Consider the following 9,733-nt stretch of genomic DNA (forward strand, 5'->3'; position numbering starts at 1 on the left):
AGTTTGGAAGGTAGGAGACGAGATACTGGCAGAAGCAAAGCTGTGAGTACCAGGCGTGAGTCGTGCTTCGGTAGCCCAGATGGTAGAGCACTTGCCCGCGAATGGCAAAGGTCCCGAGTTGGAGTCTCGGTCGGGCACACAGTTTTAATCTGCCAGTAAGTTTCAAGTTCTGTGATATTTATATTGAAAGTTATTGACTCGCTGTGTTATACTAAACTGATTGTCATACGTTTTCTGACTAGTACGCTGGACGAGTTCTTCTCTTACTACAATTAAAACTGGTCAGCATAAGAATTTGGAGTTACGGTTGAGGTTCCTTATTGGTGTGTTGTAGAAGTTGGCATCCCTAAGCGTAGCTAAGGACTCAATTAACGGAGATATGTTTTCAACTCTGCAAAACGAGGGAATCAATAAAGGGGGCATTATGAAATCGTTGACGGCAAGCAACCAAATCAAGTGAGACAACGCTGATGCGGAATCGAAGCCAAGAAGGCTAAGCTGGTCATGGGCACCTTTCCCGCATGCGCCTGCATGGGTCCGTGTCTTGTGGCCGACTCCACGCGCTGCTCGTCCGTAGCCCGCTTACGGAGATGTTTAGCAAACTCAAGTGGCAGACTCTGCAAGAGAGGCGCTCTGCATCGCGGTGTAGCTTGCTGTCAAGGTTTCGAGAGGGTGCGTTTCTGGATGAGGTATCGAATATATTGCTTCCCCCCCCCCATACTTATAACTCCCAAGGAGATAACGAATGTAAAATTAGAGAGATTGGAGCGCGCAAGGAGGCTTTCCGGCACTCGTTTTCCCACGAACCTTACGCGACTGGAACAGGAAATGGAGGTAATGACAGTGGCACGTAAAGTGCCCTCCGCCACACACCGTTGGGTGGCTTGCGGAGTATAAATGTAGATGTAGATGTAGACTCGGTTTTCCAGTAACCTATCTGGATGTCAACGTCTCTTGCGATTACGTTCCAGCTTCACATCTTAGAGCCTACGCTTTTCTAATAGTCAAGCTTATAAGTTGGTGAGCCTCAGCAGGAAGACAGAATCGCGCCTTAGATGACGAGCAGCTGCCGCGTAGTTGTTTTTGAGTTAGTCTTGTGGTGCCCGGTAGGCGTGACGTGTTATGTTATGGGTAATGTTTTGGCGAACTGTGATGAACATCACTCATTTAATGTTTTATGTACCAGGAAAATCAGTGGTTTGTAATAACGTTTATGAAGATCTGAAGATGGTAACTTAGTTTTACCGAAACCGATTATCTACAATAAAGTTTTTTTATAGCATCTCAGCTAAGAAGTTCTTCTTCTCCTACGTAATGAGTACAGATCTCCCCAACGAACTCAACCTGAGTAAATATTGTTTAGGGTACACCGTATGATCCGTCAGTGGGCCTGACAATTTTTCAAACCCATTACAAACTCTTTGAATTACAGATTATCCAGGAATTATGTGCGCTGTCTATACATATTTACATGAGTGAATTTTTACATGTTTAACGGAAGTGATACTCATCTCAACATAAGAATTACAGTACCGACCGATTGCAAATAACTGGTACACTGACCTAGGTTTCGACAGCTCTAAGGATGCCATCATCATCTGAATCAAATTTTAAGAGACCGCCAAATTACGTTGCGAGAAGGCAATGGTCAATGTTGTTCCTAGCAAGGCATAAGTGCCTAAGGCTGACGCGTTTTTAATTTTTGACTTGAGCGTATGTGTTCTAAATATTGACAATTACCTTGTCGCAATGAGTGCCATATTCAACAGGGTCTCTGTACTATATGTGTGCTGAACGATCAGTACATTTAATGTACGTAGATCTAACATCAACGTAGAATTACAACTAACTGGAAATATTTTGAACGACTGGGGTAGAATTTGTGAGAAGCAAAACCGGTTATGAATTTTAATGAAGTAGCATACGACTAACACGTTAACTATTTCATTCCACTGCGATAAAAGGGATCACTGTCTACCTTTGCAGGCCCAGACTGTGTTATTTCGTAAACAAATTTTTACTGTGGGTAAAAAATTTGAACCAGAAGCAGCACCACTTAAATTTTAGTGTTTGAAAGGTTCCCTAAACTTATGTCAGCATGTTCAAATGAAGGGGTCGTAGCTGTGCGTAATCCACGGCTATTATTATCCATTGACGGTTGATTACGAGCCAGTTGTGTGGATCGACCGCTGGAGGAACGTTGGATTTTGCGCCTCATCGGGAACATGGGATTAGCTTCCTTAATTTTATATATGTAAAATTTTGTATTGTATGAAAATGCAATTATCCAGAATGAGATTTTCACTCTGGTGCGGAGTGTGCGCTGAAATGAAACTTCGTGACATATTAAAACTGTGTGAAGGACCGAGAAACGAACTCTGGATCTATGCCTTTCGCGGGCAAGTGCTCTACCAACTGAGCTACCCAAGCATGACTCACGACACGTCCTCAAAGCTTCAGTTCTGCCAGTACCTCGTCTCCTACCTTCCGAACTTCACAGAAGCGCTTCAGCGAACCTTGCAGAACTAGCACTCCTGGAAGGAAGGATATTGCGGAGACATGGCTTAATCACAGCCTGATGGACGTTTCCAGAATGAGATTTTCACTGTGTATGAGCTGATATGAAACTTCCTGAAAATTATTGCTGGTAACCTTGCTTTTTAGGATTTTTTTAGAGCTGCCACTGTTAAATGGTGAAGGTTGCTCCACAATATTTTCTTGTCCACTGCTGGGTGCGAATGAAGCATATGACCCTTCTCTGTTTACTGACGGTTTTTCTCTGCCTTCTAGATAATCCTAATATAAGAATGGCTGAAGATGTTCGCCTTATGGTGTACGAAACAAAAAGTGGAAATGCTAGCTCTGCTGTTGCTCTTGTTAAGGTTTTACGGAAAAATTAAACATAAAGTGCTAATAACATGATATTAGTTAATTTTCCTTTTTGCATCCTAATACCTCCAAAGTTGCAGATGCTGTGTTGCCTGACCCCTCATTGTTTCTGTCGGAATTTCTCGCCAGTTAAGTAACAAAATTACTGCCATTCGTTGTTGTGTGTTCGTATGAGAGGCTTGTCATGCTACTGTTTGTTGTACTTGTGTGAGACCATGTGTTATTTATAGAGTGGTTAGAATTCATTGGTGTTCGAGACAAGTGCTTATTCTGAGGTTTAAAAATAGTCATCTCAAGTAATTCCACATCACAGCTATTAGAGCTAACCTCTGAGTGTCTCAGTATTAAGATGCAGAGAATTTCAAGAGACAATCGACAAAAAATTTCGTATTACCAGAAGAGGGTTATTGTTACAAGCACAAGTTTGCAATGGAAACGTTGAAAGAGGAGTTAAGGAGAAGAAAAACCCTTGACCTTTCTCTGAAAAAAAATAATTTGCTACTCAATTATGCATTTTGAAATATAAATGTGAAGCAGAAGGCTTGTTATGAATGCAATTCATCTTTGCTGTGGAAAATGGTAAATGAAAGTTTTTTTAATTCAAGTTCGTATTGAGGCTTTCACACCAGCTGCTATATTAAATGTTAATAAATACGCAAATCAGCTGTTGCATATTGAACTAAAGCAGAGAAACCGTACACTTCGCCAGGAGTACAAATGACAGCTTTGGCATATAACCGAGACAAATGGCTCTGAGCAGTATGCGACTTAACTTCTGAGGTCATCAGTCGCCTAGAACTTAGAACTAATTAAAACTAACTAACCTAAGGACATCACACACATCCATGCCCGATTCAGGATTCGAACCTGCGACCGTAGCGGTCGCTCGGTTCCTGACTGTAGCGCCTAGAACCGCACGGCCACACCGGCCGACTATAACCGAGACATATTTCTAAAGAAACAAAGAGGAAAATTAACGCTCTGGGGCTGGAACTTATCAGTATCTGTAAGCACAAATACGTACTCTAGCATTTAAACAAAGCTGTTTGCCATCATTACAGTAGTCTCAACAAACCTATAGAGCGAGCATGTTACGATTCGCGTGCAGCAGTTCATGGCGTATAACGGAGACGGGATTTCTGAATAAACAAACAGGAAAATAAGCACTCTCGTTTGAACTAACCAGTGGCTGGAAACGTCATCTTGTACGCAGAAACAACACTCCTAACATTTAAACAAAGCTGTTTGCCATCGTAACGGTGCTCCCAGAAAACGTACAGAGCACGCGTGTTATGATTCCCACGCAGTAGCTACAGTGCAGCAGGTGTTTGGTTTTCCACCTTTGCGCTCACTGACATCTAGGACGTGCGACGGCATCACCGCAGTCTAAATTAACGGCCGAAAAACCTGCGACGTCCAATTTGCGACTCGGGCTCGTTCCCCTCTGTACTGATCGCAGGCTCGGTGGCGCGTGTGCGCTGCGGGCACGCCATCAAACACATCGGCTCGTCCCGGGAGGGAAGGGCAGGCGGGCAGCTAGAGACTGGCGCAGGTCGAGCGGAAGACAGCCTTTAGTTCCGCCCGAGGCCGCCGGGATAATTGGCCAGTAAGGACGCTTCCTTCTCTCTCGCTCCCTGCTCACACTCGCTAGCCGACTGGGACTCGGGGAGGTTCTCGCTTTCGCCGTGTTGCCGGACTCCCCAGGGGCTGGCAGTGTGCGCTGCAGATGCTGCAACCACGTTTGGCTCCAGCCATGCGGCAACCTGCGACTCAAACAGCGCCATACTTTGTCGCTGGGGACAAGGCGCCGCTGTCCTTTTTCTGCATGCACGGCAGTTGCAGCAAGGAAGGCGGACGTCATAGTCCTTTTCCTTTGTCTTCAGTCATTTATGCACCGTTGGTCCACTTCTACTTTTTCCTACCACACACACACACATAGAGGTTGTTGCAAAATGTTCCATACGATGTTGCTAGGCTGTTCACTCACGAACCAAAACATTGTGACCACCTACACAACTACGATTTGATCCACCTGTGAAATGCTATAAAACAGTGATTCCCATCGACTGTGTGAGATGGATTCGTCATGTCTTGGGTACCCTTTTGCACACATTGGCACCAGATATCTACTCCCTTGTCACGCAGTTCTCGTGAATTATTGGCAGGTAGCTTGTGAACGCGGATATGGAACCTGATTCTACATCTACATCTACATTTATACTCCGCAAGCCACCCAACGGTGTGTGGCGGAGGGCACTTTACGTGCCACTGTCATTACCTCTCTTTCTTGTTCCAGTCACGTATGGTTCGCGGGAAGAACGATTGCCGGAAAGCCTCCGTGCGCGCTCGAATCTCTCTAATTTTACATTCGTAATCTCCTCGGGAGGTATAAGTAGGGGGAAGCAATATATTCGATACCTCATCCAGAAACGCACCCTCTCGAAACCTGGCGAGCAAGCTACACCGCGATGCAGAGCGCCTCTCTTGCTGAGTCTGACACTTGTGTTTGCTAAACATCTCCGTAGCGCTATCACGCTTACCAAATAACCCTGTGACGAAACGCGCCGCTCTTCTTTGGATCTTCTCTATCTCCTCCGTCAACCCGGATCTGGTACGGATCCCTTACTGATGAGCAATACTCAAGTATAGGTCGAACGAGTGTTTTGTAAGCTACCTCCTTTGTTGATGGACTACATTTTCTAAGGACTCTCCCAATGAATCTCAACGTGGTACCCGCCTTACCAGCAATTACTTTTATATGATCATTCCACTTCAAATCGTTCCGTACGCATACTCCGAGATATTTTACAGAAGTAACTGCTACCAGTGTTTGTTCCGCTATCATATAATCATACAGTAAAGGATCCTTGTTTCTATGTATTCGCAATACATTACATTTCTCTATGTTAAGGGAGCAGCCCGAGAGTTCAGATCAGACGATTTTGGTAACCAATACATCCAGTTCACTATCTAGCTCCTGAAACACTCGAAGCCTCGAGTCTGTGACACGGGCAGTTATCCTGCTGCAACGTTCCATTACTGCAGATATCAGTACATCAGTGGTCCACGACAATGATCACGTTATCAACAGCTGTCATGATGGCTGTGATCAATACCAAAGGTCGTACGGCACCCCAGGTGAATGCCTGCGATATTATAATACAGTTCCACTGTCGGAAGTGCGTGGCACGGTGCATGTTTCGAGCAGATGTTCGTCTGCAGCACAGCGTACCTGCACACGACCCCGACCTGATGTAACGAAAAGGTGACTCATTCGACCAAACGACACGTGTCCATTGATCCACGGTACAACCCCAACTATCCCGTTCCCAATGCAACCGTTATTGGCGATATCGTTGGATGAACGTGGGAAAGTGTAGGAGGATTCTGCTCTGGAGCTCCATGTTGAACCATATGCGCCGAACGATATGCTGTCAAAGGTTTCAATATCCGCCATCAATGTTCTCCGCCATCGGATATGCCACAGATCGCCGCCCATATTGCTTTCACAGAACGGGCAAGCCTCCGACCCCTACGTACTCAAAAGTGGCTTGGACTTTTAGTCACGTACTCGTTTTCTCGCCGTTGTTCAACCACTTCCCATAGATGCTCACAATAGGATCACGTCAACAGGCAAAACAATCTACCATTTGTTAAAGTCGCTTACGTCCGTAGATTTCCCTAACTGTGCCCCATCGTCGCAAGAGCGAATCACTGGATTTCTTTATGTGCAGCCCATCGTCGGGAGAGCAGTTCACCATTCGTCCCTTCTCTGCTTAGGTCCACTTGTGTGGTAAGCTTGAGGAAAGGTAACTTTCACATGCTGTCTCACTGCCAAGTATAATATTTTGATTGAACTTGCACAGTATATAGTAGACCTCTACATTATAGCACAGAAGGTAACTGAAACAAATAAGCAATTATACAAACGGAAATCAACCTTCTATTCAAAGACAGTAATTATAGTGAAGTCACCACGATTCATAATGGTGCCCAGTACATTACAAAAGGTGGGATCACTGTGAACACCAACGCATGCCCTGCAGCGCGGTACATGGCTGCTACAGGATGGGTAAGGTGTTCTTGGCGTGCAGCTTTCCATTCTTCCACCAGAGTGATTGCTAACTGTTAGATGGCCTCTGATGCTAGTGGACATTCTGAGTTACATCTGCCCAAAGCATCCCACATTGCTCGATGGAGCTTAAGACGGAGGAACGGGGAGGCCAGTCAGTTCGCTGAATATGATCTCGTTCCAAGAGCACCTCCACATCCGCTATTGTATGCGGTCGCGCATTGTCATCAGTAAAAATCAAAATAGCTTTGACCAGCAAATGTACTTCTCAAAGACTTGGAGACTAGTATGCCTATGCAACATTTTCCATCCCCACACAACAGGACCTGCTCCACCGGAATGATCAAATGCTTCAAATGGCTCTGAGCACTATGGGACTTAACTTCTGATGTCATCAGTCCCCTAGAACTTAAAACTACTTAAACCTAAGTAACCTAAGGACATCACACACATCCATGCCCAAGGCAGGATTCGAACCTGCGACCGCAGCGGTCGCGCGGTTCCAGACTGTAGAGCCTAGAACAGCTCGGCCACCTCGGCCGGCTCCGGAACGAACATCTTCGGCCATTCTGGACGTACCCTAATGTGAGGAGATGTGGGATTACGTAATGCGACCTGGAATATTAAGGATCCTGATCACTTTCGTGGTCGGAGTATTATGGTATGAGTAGACATAATGACCAAAACTTAGAACACGGTACGCTTACGAGTCAACGTTATTGTGACAGTGTATTCCTTCCCAATTAGCGTCTTTCCAGGGGTGTATTGGGCCCTGGTGGAAGAGTGGAAAGCCCTACAACAAGAACGCCTTACCAACCTTGTGCCCATCGTGGAAGGCCGTTGCAGAGCATGCAATGCCGTCAGTGGTGGTCATACACCTTGTTGAAGACCGTGTACCGCCTCTTATAATGGCACCTAAGGCCACCAGGCTTGATTCCCTCGAGATGCGCTGTCATCATAGTGCTGTGGCTCATTAGCGTATCTTTTACACAAATAAAGACAGAAATTGGGGCACAGAAAGTGGAGCACGTAAAGTGGGACTGAATTTTGGTTCGTTGTATGGCTACAGTTTTATTTGCTTTTGTTTTTATACACATGCAGAAACCAATCACATATACGGGGCATACGGGGCGTCCCTCCTAGCAGTCTTCAGGCATAATTTCTCTGGTGTTTCGATAGATATTTACAATTTCGCTTTTGCAACGAGTAGCTAGTATCAGCTCAAAACTAATTTTGTTAATCATGTCTTTCATACGACGACCAGCGTCGACAGAATTATTTTTAAATTGGAGTTTTACGTCCCTATTCCATAGAGCTCTACCAGATTGGTGCTATATTCTTGTTATCGCAAAGTACTGACATAAACAGTAAAACACGATGAATAGCCACTACTCCAGGAGCGATTAAGCAGGCCACTTGTGCATGGTGGAGACAGGTGGGCGGAGGTGGGGTGGTGGGGGTGGAGCTGTATCCGTTGAGTACTCACCCTTGCTCGTTTTTTACTATCTAAATACCGATAAAACGAGTATCGCACTAAGCTAATTTGGGACCCCTCCGTTGTATGCGCATGTGAAATTACACTTTAAAAATCGTTTTGCTTGTAATAGGAAATAAACCGACACCTCCCATGGACACTGCGCATCACATGAAGAACGTGATGAGCAATATTTGTTTGGGATGACTCCAGCTGAACGTTATAAAAACGAAATTGCAAATACTTGCACTAGAGAAAATACGCCTGCGTCTTTTAGGAGAGACACCTTGACTATATCGATTGAATTAAATACGTCCGTGCAAGGTAGATGGTAACTACTGGCATCCCGCCATATTACTGTACCATGTCGGTAAAATCACGTACAGGTAGGCGAAGAGTTTTTGTTTGTTGTACAACACATACGAAACCAAAACTTCGTTAGTACATTCCACATTAGGTTTAGAGGCCGTACATAATGCAAAAAGAGAACTAACGATGATTTTACCTACCTGTTAAACTGATACTGGCGATCGACTATCCACGCACTGGCGTATTTTATTGAATCAATATTGATGTTGCTGTTGTCTCAGATAACTCTGATAACGTTATGTGTATTCCGAAATCGATCATGTTCTATTGATAATCGAAGTCAATGTACTACGCCTTTTACGGCCAGTGCAGTGCCGTCTTCAGTACCCAAATCACGCGCCGGAAATGTGATTGATCTGCATGGGTTGAAACGAAGAACACGAGATTGCCTTTGCTGCTGTGCTTTCACCACCTGGATTCTACGCGCATGGGCCACCATACAGACTTCTAATGGAAACTACAGGAAGTGGCTCCTTTCAAAGGTCACCAAGGTAAGAGTTTAGTTCGATGTGTAAATTAAAATTCACTCCAAGTTTCTAATTTCATTTACGCAGGGAGAAACCAGGTGAACACTCGCATCTTCTTGTCTCGATGCTGGGTTCTCGTTGATCAATGTGTACAAGAAGTACTTTAAAAAGCGCTATGATTCCTCACCTTCAGGTGAGCAACCAGGGTTCTTGTTGCGTCGCTGTGCGCCAAACGCAACAAACAAATTATAAGAAATGTTATAACATATAAGATTCCTCTGCACACGTGATAGCGTTATCAGTTTATATTTGAAAATCGTGTAAAAACAAACAGAAGAAGCAAACCGACGTAAAAATTGATATCAAAGAAATATTATTTATAGAGTGATTTTAGTACTAGGTTTATTTGGTTTTCCGAGACTACCGGTACCATAGTGATTTTCCACAGATAAACTGGCATTG

Source organism: Schistocerca cancellata, chromosome 6, assembly GCF_023864275.1.
Source record: "Schistocerca cancellata isolate TAMUIC-IGC-003103 chromosome 6, iqSchCanc2.1, whole genome shotgun sequence".
Classification (NCBI taxonomy): domain Eukaryota; kingdom Metazoa; phylum Arthropoda; class Insecta; order Orthoptera; family Acrididae; genus Schistocerca; species Schistocerca cancellata.